At 39.1% G+C, this 17,731-nt stretch overlaps 2 long non-coding RNA genes across 2 annotated transcripts in view; both read left to right on the plus strand.

The window, feature by feature from the left end:
* The first annotated feature begins 266 nt into the window (after window positions 1-266).
* Window positions 267-10,794, plus strand: LOC131275864 (uncharacterized). The gene is made up of 4 exons (XR_009183336.1): window positions 267-365; window positions 3,702-3,904; window positions 4,414-4,547; window positions 10,446-10,794. It is a non-coding gene; the product is annotated as an uncharacterized lncRNA (long non-coding RNA).
* A 3,322-nt stretch (window positions 10,795-14,116) lies between these two features.
* Window positions 14,117-17,731, plus strand: part of LOC131275754 (uncharacterized) — a 65,900-nt gene continuing 62,285 nt past the window's right edge. Inside the window, exon 1 of the long non-coding RNA XR_009183170.1 lies at window positions 14,117-14,405. This is a non-coding gene — a long non-coding RNA (uncharacterized lncRNA). The remainder of the gene's footprint in view (window positions 14,406-17,731) is intronic.

The following is a 17,731-nucleotide window of genomic DNA, read 5'->3' on the forward strand; positions in this document are numbered from 1 at the left end:
AATGGTAAGACCCCCAGCAGAAGTAAAGATGGCAATGTCACAGGCTCAGACAGTAAGAGGGTTGGACCCTGACTTACCCTGTAAATTGGATGTGGCCAGTAGCCCTGCCAATTACACCACCTCAGTTCCTGGTTTCTGCTGTGCTTCACCTTGACTCTCCCCTTGTCTCTCTTTTATTGCATCATCATCTTGCTTTGTGACTCACTTGTGCAGGGCACTAGCTCACCACCCAGGTATTCACATGGCCACTCATGTGGGCACTCATGTAGGCACTGGGTCACCATGTGGTGAGCCATGCAGGCATGCTTTCTCTTCTTATTTTTCCACAGGAGCCCCCAGGGATCAAACTCAGGCCCTCCCATATGGTAGGTGGAAGCTCTATCACTTGAGCGACATCTGCTTCCCCATAAAACATTTCTTTTCTTTCTGCCTGACTTTTCTAGTTTTTGAAACTCTTATTAAATATTTTTATTTTTACAGCACTGTAATTATTTGCATAGGTTTAATCAATATCTGTACTCCTAATTAACAGGACATAATTGAAGACATTGGTTATATTACCAAGGCTTTGACTGGAATGTCATGTTTGAAAATGATGCTCAATTACTCACATATGACCAGAGAATTTTAAAACATTAAATTTGACATTTTGGAGCCAATGTTTTCAACACTCTTGTGGAAAATCTGGTCTGGTACCTTCCTCTTGGGTACTCAACCTTATAGGTCAGTAAAGAAAGTAATTTCTGGCAAATATTTTTTTATTTTCTCTGACTATAAGAAAGAGGAATTCACCCAAATGTATTGGCAAACTGTAGGTGAACTCTGGTGTTGAATTTTTGTCTTGCCTTCCTAGCCTCAGGAGGCTTTTCAAAGTCCAATAAAAGATATTCCTTATGAAAACTTCTAGTAGACCAGACTTAAAAATGCCTGTCTGGTAAAACACCATTCTTGTTGTACAAATGTATACACTTAGGCCAAATCTAATGAAAACAGCCTTATTTTGTGAACAAAAATATCTTTTTATGGTCATCTTTTATCAAAAGGACAAAAACTTTGGATTTTGATAGAAATTTATAGCACACTCGTGTATTATTAGATTCTGCTCCTGTTTATTGTATGAGCTATTTTATATCCCATTTGTAAACTGCAGATAACTGCATGCTTTTGTTACCTACCTGTAAATTGGACTGGGTCCTGTGATCTTACATATCTTGTTCTACCCGAGATTCCTGTTAAAAAGCTAACATGATCTTCTGTATATCAAGTCTCCAATGGACAAAAGAGGCATAATAGTCCCAATCCTTTGACCTACCTTACTACAGATTCCCACTCTTTCATGTGCACCATCATATCATCCCTAAGAATATATGACCAGGAGTGAACAGCTATAAATATGCCTAAAGTTATGAAACAGCTTTAACAACATTGTCAATGTACTTTGGGCTCCTCAGACTTAAGTCTACAGCCTAGTACCAGTGGCCTTGCTATGCAGACAGACTCCAGATACCTTGGCTCTGCATGAACAATGTTGCATTTATGTCATTATTTCTGACAACACATGCAAATATCCTAAATATTTGGAAGAACCAAGTTAAGGTATTTTATAATATAAGTCAGGCTCAAACATTTCAATGGCCAGACCTTCCTAAACAAGGTTCTTGTTTTTAATGGAATATGAAGACAACTAGTTTGATTTGAACTTATGCTTTTAGTTGTGATTATTATTCTATATCTGTTTATTTCTTCTTGTATAAACTGTTTAATAATTTTGTTCAATTTCCTTGCCATACTCAAGACAGATGACTTATCTGAAGATAGCTAATAAAAATGAAAACAAGATGGAAGTGGGACTCTCTCTAGTAGACCAAGACTAAAAATAAAAAATAAAAATAATGGACACTCTGACTTGGAGGGAGGATCATACCCATAAACTACTCAGCTGTGTAACCACTCATAGGGTATTAAGTGTAATGTAACTGCCAGACAATGAATCTCACTGCAGCTGAGAAGGAAACAAATGGGAAACATGAAAAGAAAAAAATGGAACAAAACAACTGACTAAACTTACTCAACCACCTGACAAATCATTGGTAGTGATCAGAATGTTTTGATCAAATTTCATTGATATTCTAAATTGCATGATCTTTTTTCTTTTAACAATAATACCACCATTTTCTTTTCTTCATTTTAACAATAAAATATCCAATGTCCTACAATAACAATCATCCTTACTCTTAGTATCATTTTGGAACTCTTTATGAAATTATTAAACCTACTTTCATCTTCTCAAGGCAATATGTATGTCACAAGTAAATCCTCAAAAAAAGACATTAGCTTCAGGGATCACTCTCAGTAATCCTTCAGAATCTGATTCACTATTCTGTGTATGATGGTCATATCCCAGTGCTTGCTCAGAGGTATCATGAAGAAAAATGTCATGATGGCAGAGATAGAATTTGCCCTCTTCCCTATTTTGATTGCATCTACCAGCACTACCATCTGTGGTCTCACACATTCCTTTTTCATAAGCATTATATCCTAAACAACATTGTTTCTGAAATATCAAGTCATTTTTTTCTGGGGGATTTCTTTAATATCTTTCTTCGTAATGTATTATTTTATTAACAATACAACATTAACAATAAGCAGTAATATCAATAACATTTTACAATTATTACATATTGCTATTAACTGAGTATTACTAATAAATTTGTATAAGCTGGAATTGAATTAAAGAGTTTATATTTATTATCTCCTTTAATTTTCTCACAATTCTTGTCTAAGACCACCAAGTGTGGAGTAAATGTGACACTTGAACACAGATATGCTGATATCAGAGTTGTCTTTTAATGACTGCAAAATAATGCCTTCTTATTAATTTGACATATTTTTATGTCATTTAGATAAATTCTGGTGCTTATGTATTCCAAATTAGTTATGTGTTGAAGATATGTGAACCAATCCTTATGATATATTCCTGAAATTAGAATTATTTGATAAAATCTTGCTTTTCAAAATGTGTTGGTATGTATAACTACAGAAGGTCAAAGGAAAAATCAAATTAGGACTAAATTATTGATCATATCAACAGTGATTATAATCATTTTAATAGATTTTTATCAAATTTAAATGTTAAATAGTGCTATAAAATTCTGAATTAAAATATTTGATAGCAAGAGAAATGTGATTATGTTATTTTATATTGTTAATTATCTTTCATGTATCTTATTCCTGGATTTTATATTTTGCCCTTTTTAAACATTTCTCTTGATGCCAAAACGCAGTCTAAATGTAAGGAAAACCTAGCTTTCATTAATTTAATTATATATTTTAATATGCTTATTAATATTAGTTATAGTGTTTTATTAAATCAACACTAGGTATATCTGGACAATATCATTGTGGTCATCATGAAAACATAAACTCAATCCTCAAAATTAAAATTCCCCAGTCTTTTCTATTTTCCTGTGCATATAAAGATTCCTATATACTCAAATTTATAAGTATGGAGCTCATTAGTTTATTTATCTATGATATTTGTCTGATGGCATTTAAATATATTTATGACACATATTCATGTCAAATTAAGTATATGTGTCATTATATTTCTGTAAAGATGTACCTTTGCAGTTTTTTAAAAAAAGTATTCTGCAGCTACTGTCATATAGACTTATTGATTTTTTATTTATTTATTTTTTCAGGACTTTTGGTGCTAATCAGCTCCTTATATCCTGAAGCCTCTTTGTCCTGCCCCAGGGCTGCCATCCCAGGGGCACAGCCAGCCCACAGACCTGGCTACAGGAGTGAGGCCACCCTGATTAAGTTCCTGTAGCCTCCACTCCAGGCCTGCCCTGAGGGTTATGTCACAAGTGCATGAACTGGGCAGTTGCAGGCCCCCAGCAGGGTAAGGTCCAGGGTGCATGGGGGCAGGGGTGCAGGCCACTTCTTTGAGTGCCAAAAACCTGTTCTCCCCAACTGCAGGTTATGTCACATGGGTGCACTAGGCCCCACTACCTGCCATGGGGGAGGCACCCAAGCCCCTTTTGGTCAGGATTTTGAAGCACATGGGTAAGAGGAATTAAGCCACCTCTATCTGTGCCATCCCTGCAAAATAAAATCCCAGAAAATAAGAAAAATGGGGAGTCAATGGGATTAGTTCCAGCAGAGCCCAGAAAAGCTGAGAATCCCCTTCGTGGGATTGGAGGGGAGGCTCAGCCATGGGTGCTGAAGACACATGGGCCAGGCCAAAGGTGGAGTAGGGGTGAAGCTCCAAACCTAGAGCCATGATCCAGCCTCAGCTGCAGCCACAGTGGGATCAGGACAAATGGCAGGGTTCCAGCCCTACTCCTCACTTCAGGAACTTCCCCAGTCTGTGGGGGGAGCCTAACCCTTACTCTCTCACTTGTGCCATAGCCTACTTCTCTCTGCACCTCCCACCCTGGAACCCAATGTGGGGCACAAAGGGAAGAAAAATCACTTCAAGTGAAATTAAAGGTGTTGCCACAGTGTAGAGCCCTGAGTGGTTTAGAAGGCCTTCCAAGTCCTTGGTGAGTAAGGACACTTTTGGGTATTCTAGCAGGGTTATGATGGGAAATGGGGACAGTTCAAGAAAATCTCTCCCATATATCTGTCTTCTCAAACAACTCCTCAAGGCAGGAGGAGCTGAGGCCAGCAAGTTTTGTATTTTAGAACATTTACAGATTATAGAAAAATATTGCTCATGGTTCCCAGCAGTAGGAAGTTTATAACTAGAAGACTGGGAAAGAGTAGGAAAAGAGTTAGAAAAATTACATGTATAAGCTGTTCCACTCCCTGTTACTATTTGGTCCAATTGGACAATTATTAAATTTGTTTTGAACCTTTGCAAACAGAAGATGAAGAAGAGAAAAATGAAAATAGAGAAAGTGAGGAAGTTCTTCCAACTGAGTTTTTTTGATGATACTAAATCTAAAGTTATTTTGCCATCAGCTCCTTCATTAACTGACTTTAAAAAGTCACCTTCCTCCCCAAGTGACACCTCCTCCCCCTCCTATGCCCAGAGACATTCAGCCAAAGTTGTCAGCTTTACAACAAGGCATTTTACAGGTTAGAAGGGAGGATGACTTGGAGGAACTTCAAATGGCTTTTCTGGTCACCATATGAGAGAGAGTAGCTCCAGGAGTGCATCCTCAAACTCTGAATGGAGTTTATGAGTTCACTCGTGAACCCTTCTCATATAAAATTTTCAAAGAGTTAAAAGTAGCAGTGCAACAATATGGTCCAAATTCTCCTTTTACCTATGGTACCATGCAGGGACTTGCTGAAGGCTCTAGGCTGATCCCCGCTGACTGGTCTGCATTAGCATGCATCAGCCTAGGGTCTGGAGAGGTTTCATAATTCAAAATCTGGTGGACAGATCAGGCAGAGACTCAGGCTGCTCATAAAAGGGTGCATAATATCCCCATTTCCTCAGATCAGTTATTGAGGGTGGGGAATTGGGTGCGAGCAGGTCAGCAGTTAACAATGAGTGATCAAGCCATCACACAGATCTGTTACTGTTGCTTAAGGGCCTGGGAAAAAATTGAGGTTAAAGGCCAGCTTTTGGTGTCATTTAAAAAAAATTACAAGGACCTAAATTACCTTACTCTGACTTTATTGCTCAGTTACAAGAGGCTATCAAAAAACAGGTCAATAATTTAGAAGCTGCTGATACCATTGAATTTGACTGTATATATTAAATTGTGCCAGGATGTATGGATGGAGGGCCACTGTGCTACTATGATGGCTCAGGCTACGGCAGGAATGAAAATCAATAAGAGGTTCTCTGGAAAATGTTTCATTGTAGAAAAATTGGTCACATGAGAAAAGACTGTTGGAAAAAGTCTGAGGGAAAAACAATGTCACCTGGACAGAATATTTCTGCTCAGAAACCATTTGAACTGTGCCCCCCCCCCCCCCCCCCGTGGTAAAGGAAATCACTGGGTTAGCCTATGTTGGTCTAATTATCTTAAGAATGGCACTCCCTTGTCAGGAAACTTCCAGCAGAGCCCACTCCAAGCCCTGTTCTAAAAGGGAGCTTTCACAGTTCAGCAGAGCAATCCTGGCACTCCCCAATACTCTGCAGTACCCTTGACTTATCCTCTGACACAGCAGGAAGCACAGCCATAGATATCCCTATGGCAGAACCTGTTATCTTGCTTCCAGGGGATTCCCCCATCTGTGTAAAAATGGGAATAAGGGGACTTTTACCAATTGGCATGGTCGGACTTTTCCTCAGGAGAAGCAGTCTCAACTCCCAGGGAGTTAGAGTGCATAGAGGAGTAATTGATTGTGACTATCAAGGAGAGATTCAAGTTATCACGTCTACCTCAGTTCCATGGAAAGCTCATATTGGAGATCACATAGCACAATTGTTGTTGCTCCCTTATGTTCCTGTAGGAGCTAATAAGAACGTCTGAGGGAAAAATGGTTTTGGAAATGCAGGCAAGGCAGTATTCTTAACTGAAAAAATTTTAGAATCTTATAACTTTTGTGAAGTAACCATTCAGAACAAATGATTTAAAGAACTTTTTGATACTGGAAATGATATTTCTATTAGTTCTAACCATTGGCCCTCTGCTTGGCCATTACAAGATGCATCTATTTCTCTTGTGGGACTTGGTACTCCCAGAGGTTTAAAACAGAGTGGGCAAATTTTCATTGTCTGGGACCTGATGGGTAGCATGACACCCTTGAACTGTATGTTGCAGACTTGCCTATTAAACTCTGGGACATGATCTATTAGAACAATGGCTGGCTGAAATTTCTATTCCCCAGGTTAGCCAATATAGTAAACAAAGTCAACAATTAATGAGGAAACAAGGGCATGTTCTAGGGTTAGGATTGGGTAAGCACCACCAGGGAATTGTTAAACCAATAGCTCCCACAGCTCATGGTAATCATAAAGAATTAGGATATCCACCTTTTCCATAATGGCCACTGCTCAGTCTAGCCTCCTTGAACCACCCAAACCCATTCCTCTTAAATGGACTACAACCTCTCTGGTTTAGGTTGAACAGTGGCCATTAACCCAAGAAAAATTGGAGGCACTCCATAAATTAGTTAATGAACAGTTAGATAAGGGGCATATTGAAGAATCTTTTAGTCCTTGGAACTCTCTGGTGTTTCCTATTAAGAAAAAATCAGGCAAATGGATGCTTTTAACAGACCTCTGAGCAGTAAATGCAGACATTCAACCTATGGGTGCACTGCAGCCAGGTTTGCCCACAGGAGTTATGATCCCTCATAGCTGGCCACTTGTTATTGATTTAAAGGATTGTTTCTTTACAATACCTTTGGCTCCCCAAGACTGAGAAATTTGCATTCTCAGTGCCTTCTTTCAATAACAAAGAACCTATGAAACAGTTTCAGTGGAAATATATTCCTCAAGGAATGCTTAATAGACTGGCCAGATGTCAAAATTTTGCTAAAGCCTTAAATCCAGTCAGACTGGCTTTTCCTTCTTGTTATATTATGCATTACATGGATGATATATGGTGTGCTGCTCTCTCTCCCCAGACTCTAGTTTTAGCATATCAGGCCCTAGAAAAGAGCTTAACTGCAGCAGGGTTAAAACTTGCCCCTGAGAAAATTCAAAATGTTACTCCCATTTCTAATCTTGGGACTATTGTTAATAAAATTACAATTAAGCCTCAGAAGGTTCAGATTTGTAGGGATTCTATTAAAACTTCCAGTGATCTGTAGAAATTATTAGGAGACATAAATTGGCTGAGGCCCAAAGTGGGCATTTCCACATATGGACTGTCTAATCTTTTTTCCCTACTATGAGGAAATCTTCAATTAAACAGCCCCTGGGTTCTAATGAGAGAAGCAGAACAGGAATTAAAACTAATAGAGGAGGTGGCGGACTTGGCCCAGTGGTTAGGGCATCTGTCTACCACATGGGAGGCCCACGGTTCAAACCCGGGCCTCCTTGATCCATGTGGCCCATTCACAGTGCTGATGTATGCAAGGAGTGCCGTGCCACACAGGGGTGTCCCCACACAGGGGAGCCCCACATGCAAGGACTGTGTCTCATAAAGAGAGCCACCCAGAGCAAAAGAAAGTGCACCCTATCCAGGAATGGTGCCGCCCACACAGAGAGCTGACACAAGATGATGCAACAAAAAGAAACACAGATTCCCATGCCACCGACAACAGAAACAGACAAAGAAGATGCAGCAAACAGACACAGAGAACAGACAACCGGGGTAGGGGGTAGGGTAGAAAAATAAATAAATAAATAAATCTTAAAAAAAAAAAAACTAACAGAAAAAAATTCAAAGTGCCCAAGTTGAGCACATTAATCTAGAACAGCCACTGCAATTGATTATCTTGCCTTCCTTACACTCCCCCACGGGAATCCTTAGCAACAAGATCATATTGTAGAATGGATATTTTTACCTAACAGTATTGCTAAAAATTTATCTCCTTATGTGGATTTTATGACCCAGATTATACTTAAAGGTCATGAATGCACTCATGCCCTTCATGGACAGGACCCTTCTCATATCATTCTTCCACTTTTGTGCAAGGAAGTTGAGGCTTGCCCATAAAATCACTTATAATGGCAAATACCTTTAATGATTATATTGGACAGATAGATAACCATTACCCTAAAAATCATATATTACAATTCATTAAAACACTCAATGGATTTTACCTAGCATAACTAAGTTTCAACCAAATGCGCCTATAATCTTTACTGATGGATTTGGAAATGGCACAGTTGGGTATACTGGGTATAAAATTAAGAAAATTCCTACTCCTGGATTTTCACCTCATCATGCCGAATTAATAGCAGTACTTACTGCTTTGCAAGACATACCAGAGTCCATAAACATCCTTTCAGACTTGGTGTATGTTGTCCAGGTTACTCAATTGATTGAAACAGCCTTATCAAACCTAATGTAAATCAGTTTCTTTATAAGCTTTTTTACAAACTTCAATAGATAATTAGAAATAGAAAAAGTCCATTTTTTATCACTCACATTCAATCCCATTCAAATTTACCTGGACCATTAGTACAAGGCAATAATGCCACTGATAAATTAGTCACTCCTGTTTTATAAGAAGCTATTCATTTTCATATTCATGTTAATTTTCATAATCTAACTCATATAAATGCAGCTGGTCTCAAAGCTCATTTTCCTTTAACATGGATACAAGTTAGGAACATTGTTCAGACTTGTCTATCCTGTCAAATTCTTAAAAACCCAGAACAACTAGAACCTGGAGTAAATCCCTGTGGTTTAACTGCTAACTCACTGTGGCAAATGGATGTAACTCATATTGATGGATGTAGGATGACCAAACACCTGAAAGTAACTTGTTTCTCTCCCTGTTGCTAGGATACAAAGAAAAGAGTTATATGTAAATCAGAAGGTAATGAGATGCAACCCTCTCTTTGGGTCAAATTGTGCTTTTGGTGGTCAGAATATCCTGTTGAAGCAATGAAATATGAAAACCAGCTTCGACCATTTGGCTGGACCTGCACAGAAGCAGCCCCTTGCTGTCCTCACTTCAGCTTGCTTAATTAACCTAGTAAAATTCCCACACAGGTGTGGAGTTATTCACCCCTTTCTTGATCATGCAATGTATGTGCAAGTGTGATTTCCTGAACATACTAATCATACAATTATATAACCAGCTATGTGTGTTCATCCACATGCATAAAAACTAATGCATAATCAAAGCAAATGGTAAGTAGAAGCTTGGGTATTTAAGCAAGAGTGAAACTGCAGCACGGGAAGTCACTTTGGACTGGCCTTGGCTCCTTACTTCTGCAGATGTAATAAAAGTTAGTTTGCCTAACTCTCATGTTAAAGTTTTCTTCATGCCATCTCTGGTTATCCATAAAGGCCTTGCTTTGAAGACTAACAATATCTCCTCCTTTGGAAAATTGTTATGTTCATGTTTCTGTAGATACTTGTTCAGGATTCATTTAGGCTACAGCTCAGATGAGAGAAACTGCTCAACATGTGAGACAGCATTCGTTAGCTTGCTTTGCTGTAATTGGACTTCCCCATTCTCTAAAAAGATAATGCTCCTGCTTTACCAGAGTATCCCTTAAAAGATTTCTAGATACTTGGAGTATTTCACATATTACAGGATTTCCATACAACCCCCAAGGGCAAGCTATTTTGGAATGAGCAAATCAAACCCTTAAACTCATGTTACAAAAACAAAAAGGGGGAAACGAGGAAATACTTCAAGTGCAGTTACATAAAGCACAATTCACTCTTACTTTTCTTAACTGTGGAACCACCCTGGAAGGGATAGCAGCTGAAAGGCATTTCCAAAATAATTCAAAAACTCAAACCCAAACTCTGAAAAACCTTTAATTTGGTGGAATGATCCACTGACTAATGAATGGTCAACAGGGAAGCTGTTAACCTGGAGATGAGGGTATGCTTGTGTTTCCCCAGGAGACAGAGAATGTCCTGTGTGGGTACCAGCTCACTGAATAAAACCAAATCATGAACGCCAAAAGACGATGAAAGTTCCTGGGGAACCCAGAACCTCCAGTCATGCAGATGGAGAGATTGATGCTGGAAACTACATGGGTCCCATTCCAAAGACCAGAGCAGCTTCACCCCCACTTGGAGGCAAATTAAACATCTGAGTCAAGAAGCCAAACAACAGTTGGAAAAGGAGAAATTGCCAGTTACTGCTCCTAATTTGCTGGTAGCTATGCTCGCCATAGTAAGAGCAACCTCCTTAGATGCACACAATAAACCCTCTGGGGTATGAAGCAGCAAAAAATTGCCAAATGTGTCATCACTGCTTTGCAAAAACAAAAAGCAGGAATTGTTGTGGGAAAATGGTAAGGAACATGGTTTGAATTTGTAATGCTTCCATAACACAGACAAAAAGGGTGGGCTTGGGAGCATCAGACCTTGACTAGATGCAACACCATTTGGTCAGCAAGAAAAAATGTTTGTGTCAGGAGGCATTTGAACTTTGTATGACCTGTCCCTTATTATAGTAAATAACAAACAGCTGCTTGTTAGTTCCTAAATAGATACAATGTGGAAACTAGGGTTGAGGTTCTCAGTTTCAGAAGCTGTGAGTCTCCTGGTCCCATCTTTATTTCCTCTCTTGTGTCTTTCTTTCTGTCTTTTTATTTCTTCAGGTCTGCCTCACCTTCCCTTCATGTAAACCTATTGCTGAGCTGGTCTCAGCACCACCCACAGCCCTGGCCAGGCACAAGCAGCCTCCGTGCCTGCGAGGTGCATGGAGCTCCCCGGGGGGCAAGACTTGTCATCGTGCACCTTTCCCACTGCCCATAGTACAGTTGAAGGTGTGCGGGAGCCCTCCCCATGCCACAGAACCCCACCGCGCGGCCCTCCCCTCCTGCTGCTCTTGCTTCCAGGCCTGGGAATAAAGCCGGAGGCAGCGCTGCAGCCTGGGGTGGCTTGCAGGAGGGGTGGCATGTGGGTGAGGGCTCACCCCTCTGCCGCCCCTGGGAGCAAATGAGGATCTAGATTTGATTTTTAAAAAAAACATTTGCAGTTTATTCCATCTTATCAAAACTTCAACTTAAAAAGTTTATATTGTCAAAATTGTAAACAAATTTTTCTTAATTTTAATTACCTGTCCACCACTGTAGTTTCTCTATTGTATATAAAAATGAAATTACATCTTTTTGGAAATAGAATTTATAGATTTTTTTAAAAGATACATTACTGAGTTTGAAAAGGTAAAGTTCATGGAATAAAGTATCAATGCTAGTTTATTTCTACATTTATCTTTTATTTTCCCTACTCCAGGCCTGAATCAGCTGATTCTCCAAAGAATCCCATATCATTTTTCTGGGTAAAATTACTTAGAAGCCAAGATTTAGGCTTTAAGAGTATCATTGCATTTAGAATGCTAATCCTTTTAGGCCCTTTCAGGATTTATTTTATATAGGCATATCCAATCATAACCAGCATCATAGCTTCAAAATATACAAAGCATAAATTAAGTCAAAACCAAAAGGAGACATAAGAAATACACAATAATAACAAGAACCCTTAAACCTACTTTTACTCATAGCTTGTGGAACACACAAATAAAAACTAAATGAGTATATGGAATATGTGAAAGGGATACATAATATATTTTATCTAATTGGCATAAATATAACACTACACCTAATATTATAACTCACTTTTTCAAAATCACACAGAAGATTTATGAAAAGCATACATTTGCTGTAGGTTAAACTAATCACTTATAAATTTCAAAATATTGAAAAACCCAAAGTGTATATAAACTACAATGGAATGAAGCTAGATATCTATAACATGTTTCTAGTCATAGAGCCCTAGTTTCCTGAGTATTCACTATCAATGTTGGACAGAATTCTCTATAGAATAGTAAAATAGGAAGCTAACTCCCTGAATGGAAACTAAGAGAACATTCTTTATCATGGACATGGAACAAAATCCACAACAAAATATGAATGGAACCTAGAGAAATATTAAATGGATAATACTTCATGAAAAGGAGAAGCAATCCATGTATACGATGTCATTTAACTTTTGTAAAAGCATTCAATGTAGTTCACTACATTAACAGAAATAAAACAGAAAAACCTGTTATCTCAATAGATGTGGAAAAGCACTTTACAAAATTCAGCCCAGTTAATGAAAACCATTTTAAAATCTAGAAATAGACCATCCTAATCTCACAAAAACAAGAATACCTAACTTGTTTCCAACATTATAAGCAATGTTGGGATTTTGAAAACTTTCCATCTGATATTCCATTTGGAAAGATGGCTACCATCATTGCTATTTAATTTGTACTGTTGTGACTCAATTTGTACAAGAAATTAACACAAGTAATAAACGGCATATAAAAACGAAGACATAAAATTGTCATTATTTCCAAATAACATAACTGTATATCTAGAAGTTTCAAAGTAATCTATAATCTTTGGATTTAATAACTCATTACAAATTGTCTGGAAGGTCATTAACAAAGCATTTGTATCTCCATATTCTGGAAACAAATGAAAGATAACACCAATGAAACTATGAAATAACAGTCATAAAATGTGTGGAAAACCCTTACATTGGCAACTACGAAGCATTATTGAAAGAAGTTAAAGAAACCTTAATAAATGGTGGGACATATCATATAGCCATAACTGTTAAAATTCCATTAACTCCAAAGTTTTCCATATATTAAATTATATATAATTCCTCTTAAGATTGTACCATTTATTAATGTGAGTAATTCACAAATTCTAAGTTCATAAGCAATGGGCCAAGAAGACTGAAAGTCAACTTAAATTAGAAGAACCAAGCGGGAGGACTTAAGTCAGCAAGTATGAAGAACTTTCATGGGATCTATTTATTAGAGAGTATGTTAGTGGCACAAGGGTAAATGAAATAATTAGCATAACAGATTAAGGAGTTTGAAAGCATACCCACATTTAGGCAACCATGACTTACAAAAAAAAGCAGACAGTGTGGTACAGTGGGTCAAATGATGGCCTTTTAAATAAATGGTAATTTGTGAAGTGGTTGCCCATAATGAAAAAAAATTCAGGATTCCATCTCACACAATAAACCAACATCAATTCCAAATAGATTGAAGGTATTAAAGTTATAGGTAAAAATAGAGGAATTATTTAAAAATACAGATTTTAGAAAAAAGATATAAAATGTAATTTGTGATTTAGAATGGTAAGAATTTTGTAAACAAGCCAAATTAAACTGATTTTTAAAAAGTAGTAAATGGGCTTTCTTCTTCTCCATCCCCTCCTCGCCTCTCGCCCTCCTTCCACAGTGGACGGGCCTGCGCCTGCTGCGCGAACAGCTCCTGTCCCAGCGCCCTGCCCAGCTCCCTCTTCTCCTTTCACTCTCCTCCGGGCTTTTTCTCGGTTCCGACTCTGCGCCCCCGGCCCCGGCCTCCCCTGCCCCGGCCTCCCCTGCCCCGGCCTCCCCTGCCCCGGCCTCCCCTGCCCCGGCCTCCCCTGCCCCGGCCTCCCCTGCCCCTTCGTGGTAGTCCTGGGCACTCCCCGCTCGCCCCCGCGCAGCTCCGCTCTGCTCGGCTGCCCACGCCCGCCACGTGCAGCGGAGTTGGGCGGAATCTCTGTGACGTCACGACACACCCTACCCTGAGTAGAAGCTGAGGGGGGAGAGAGAGAAAGGGGGAGGGAGGCAGGGAGGGGGAAACCGAGTTGGAACGCTGGAGAGGAGCAGAAAGACACCGCCGTCAGCGCTGGGTTTCGGGTCCCCCGGGTCCCCGCGCGCTCTCGGCACTCGCCGTCCCCGGAGCCCCGCGCTCCCCTCGGCCGGGCTTTCGTGCACTGGCGGTGCAGCCCGCGCCTCGGCTGGCTGGAAACCTTCCCGGGAAGGCGCGGGACGCGAGACGACCCCTCTCGGCAGGCGGTAGGCGAGGCCGTCCCCCCTGCAGGGATGTGGGATTATGTGGGGCTGGAAATTTGCTCCACTTGGAGACTCTTTGCCGTAGGTCATTTGGGGCTCGCAGGGCTGCGGTGTCCCCGAGGTAACGCCGTTGGTAAACAGACCTTGCAAAGCCTTTTCCCTTGGTCCACACAGACTCTAACAATCTTTGGTGTGCTGAAGTCGAGCGGGAAGTAAAACTACTGATGGCATTTAAAACTAGGCGTCTTCCCTTAAATCTCGGTGTCAACGCGGCAGGGACAAATCTTCAGGCGGAGGATTAGCAGTCTCAAAGTAAAGGGCTGGTACAACGTTTCCTAACTGAAAGGTTAGCCCCCTTGCCATTGGTGCCCACTGGAAAAAAACTTACATTCCCATTTTAACTGGCAGTTTGTGACCTCAGGCCCAAGCAATTACCTGGGAGCCAGGCCTCCATGCCAAGCATGCACAGTGACTTTGGATTATAAATCCTTTAAATTGATCACTGGTCAACTCCGATCTTGCACTTCAGGAGATACATTTTAAATGAATGCAGGGGAGATAGCTATTTTCCAAACAGCTAAGAAAAAAATCGCGATTCTAAACCTGGGAAATATGCCACTCTTTATTCCAATTTAATCACTTCAGTTTCTGAAAGGATTTTGAAATCAAATTGTCATGGGGTAGTGTAATTTTCACTCTCTTTTGTGTGAGCATTATAGTTTACTAAAAAGCTAACTAAATGGGGAAAATGTCTACAATTGTGGATTGAAATAACAGAATTCATAAATTCTAAAATAGTTTAATGAAAAAAATAACCTGCTTTAGGGAGATTTCTCTGCACTATTCCTAGGTCATTAATAAGAATTGAAAGTGTTTTTTATCACAAGAACTTTCCGTTTGGAGGAAATCCATCTAAAATCCAAAACCAATAATATCAAGGAAAGAAAGCACTTACACAAAAATAGACTGAGGGGTTTTGTTGATGTAACCTAAAGTAAGCACACAAAATTTCAATAATCAAGCTTTCCCTAAAAATTAAATAACTACTTTGTTTTGGACTGTTTTTGGACTTTGTTGTGTAGTTCACAAAACTGCACAAACTATTCAGGTGCTTCATTCCTTAAATTAAGTATATTTGTCTTCAAATGTTCCTATAGCATCAGTATTAATTGGTTGTTAAAAAGGCTTAAATATGGTAATAATCAAAACTGCAGTAAGTACTATTTTACTTTCCTTATATTATTATGCACTGCAAATTAATGTAATGGTTAATCTCACCAGGTCATTTACAGCATGTATTCTTGTGCTGCTTATTTTTAAACTTTCCATTAAAGATGTTGCTCTGAGTAACAAAGTAAATGGAAAAGGGAGAAATATGAAAGGATTTGGAATTCTCAGAACTATGTATTTTTCCTGCAGTATTATTCTTAAGGCAATTGTCAGAAATTATTTTTAAGCAAGTTGTTTTATTTCTTAGTATTTGCCTACCCACCCTGGCCAGTGTATTTCAGTGTGCTCCATTTGCTGTGCGGTGCTTTTTTAGCATGCTCACAACATAAAACTCAAGTTGGTCAAAACAAGCGTGCCTGGCACCTACATTCCAAACTCAGGACTTGAGCTTTTGAGGTACGGAGCAACTTCCCATCAGGTAAAGTTGTGCATCTCAATTTAAGAGATCAGTTAGCCCTTGAAGCCAGCCCAGAAGTCTGACAACCAAATTTGCCTTGCAAGATTTGTCTTGATAGGGCAAGTTTAAGGATCAGCAGGCAGGATTTGGAGGCCTTCTTTTAAAAATTATCCCCTTCATTATTCCAACTCAGTTCATCTACTAGGCCTGGTCATTATATGAGCATGATATGTAGGTCTCAGGGCTTATTTTGATGGCAAAATAAATTCCCAAATCACAAGGACACGTAGGTGTGAGCTAAGGAAGACTCCTTGTCCTTCCTTTCAGTCCTTAGAGCCCAGCCCTCTGAGTTCTTGAAGATTTGCTTTGTATTGCTCTGTTTGGTCTTCAGCACTGAAACACTGGGGGGTGGGGAGAGTGTGTCATAATTGACTCACTTTACACCCAGCGACCCCATCTTTTTCTTTTGAATATTCTTTTAAAAAATAAACACAATTTGCAGTTAAAAAATTAGTAAATATGACTATATCAAAATTAAATATTCCTTTTCTTCATAAGACATCAGTAAGGTAGAAAGTGGTAATCCAGAATATGGAAGAGTGTATAAAATCTCCTACCAAAAAACGAGAACATGATAGGTGACCAAAATTAAAATTATCCAAAAGCTTGAACATATAATTCACAAAAGAGGATGTACATGAGGCTAATAAACATACAAAAGTATGCTCTACATATCCAAGCACCAGAGAAATGCAAACAAGTCCATTATGAAACACTGTCACCACTTACAAAACTGGCTAATGTTTACATGACCTATAACATCAATTGTTGGCTAAGATGTAAAGCCACAACAAATAAATACCTTGCGGAGCAAAGTGTTTGGATACATTTTGCAAGCATCTTGGAAATGTGGGGGTAGTTCCAACAAAGACTGAACATATTCTCAGTTTATAACCCAGCAATTCCTCCAAACCAACAGTTTATATTCCACAAATTTAGATATGCATTACCAAAAGATACATACTCATTTATATTTGTACAATTTAAAACAAAAAAACTACCCAAGCATCATGAAACCTGTCATTGACAAATGCATTTTGGAATGTTCACACAATGTTATTTCATACAAGAAGCAGCATAAACTCAATACAGTTATGATAAAAGAGATAAATAACATCAATATGATGTTCTGTGATAGGAGAGACAAAAAGAAGTAACACAGGTAATTTCTTTATATGAATTACAAAAATGTGAAAATAATATGTTCTGATGGATGTCAGAAAAATGGTTATCATTTGATATAGTATTGACTAGAGTGGGGCATGAGGGGACCTCTGGAGTTCTAGTACAGTTCTTGATCTGGGTGCCAGTACACAAGTGTTCTTGATTTGCAAAATTCATGAAGCCTATCTTAATGAGAACATATTTTAGAATTTTAATAAGCTCAATACAAGTGGCATGAAGAACTTTACTACTATGTCAGTAATTTCCAACAGAGAAGCCCAGTTAAAATGGTGAGAGGATTAACCATGAACTATTTGATCTTTTCCCTGCCAATTTAGCAGGAAAATTGTTAACAGCATCTGGGAAGGCCTCCCAAAACACAGAAATGGGATGGGTGGGTGGAGGTGAGCAAAACAGCCCAAACAAGATCTTCACCCTCTTTCCTCAATCCCAGCTTTTCCTTTACTCCTCTCCACTC

The sequence above is a fragment of the Dasypus novemcinctus genome, chromosome 24, assembly GCF_030445035.2.
Source record: "Dasypus novemcinctus isolate mDasNov1 chromosome 24, mDasNov1.1.hap2, whole genome shotgun sequence".
NCBI lineage: Eukaryota > Metazoa > Chordata > Mammalia > Cingulata > Dasypodidae > Dasypus > Dasypus novemcinctus.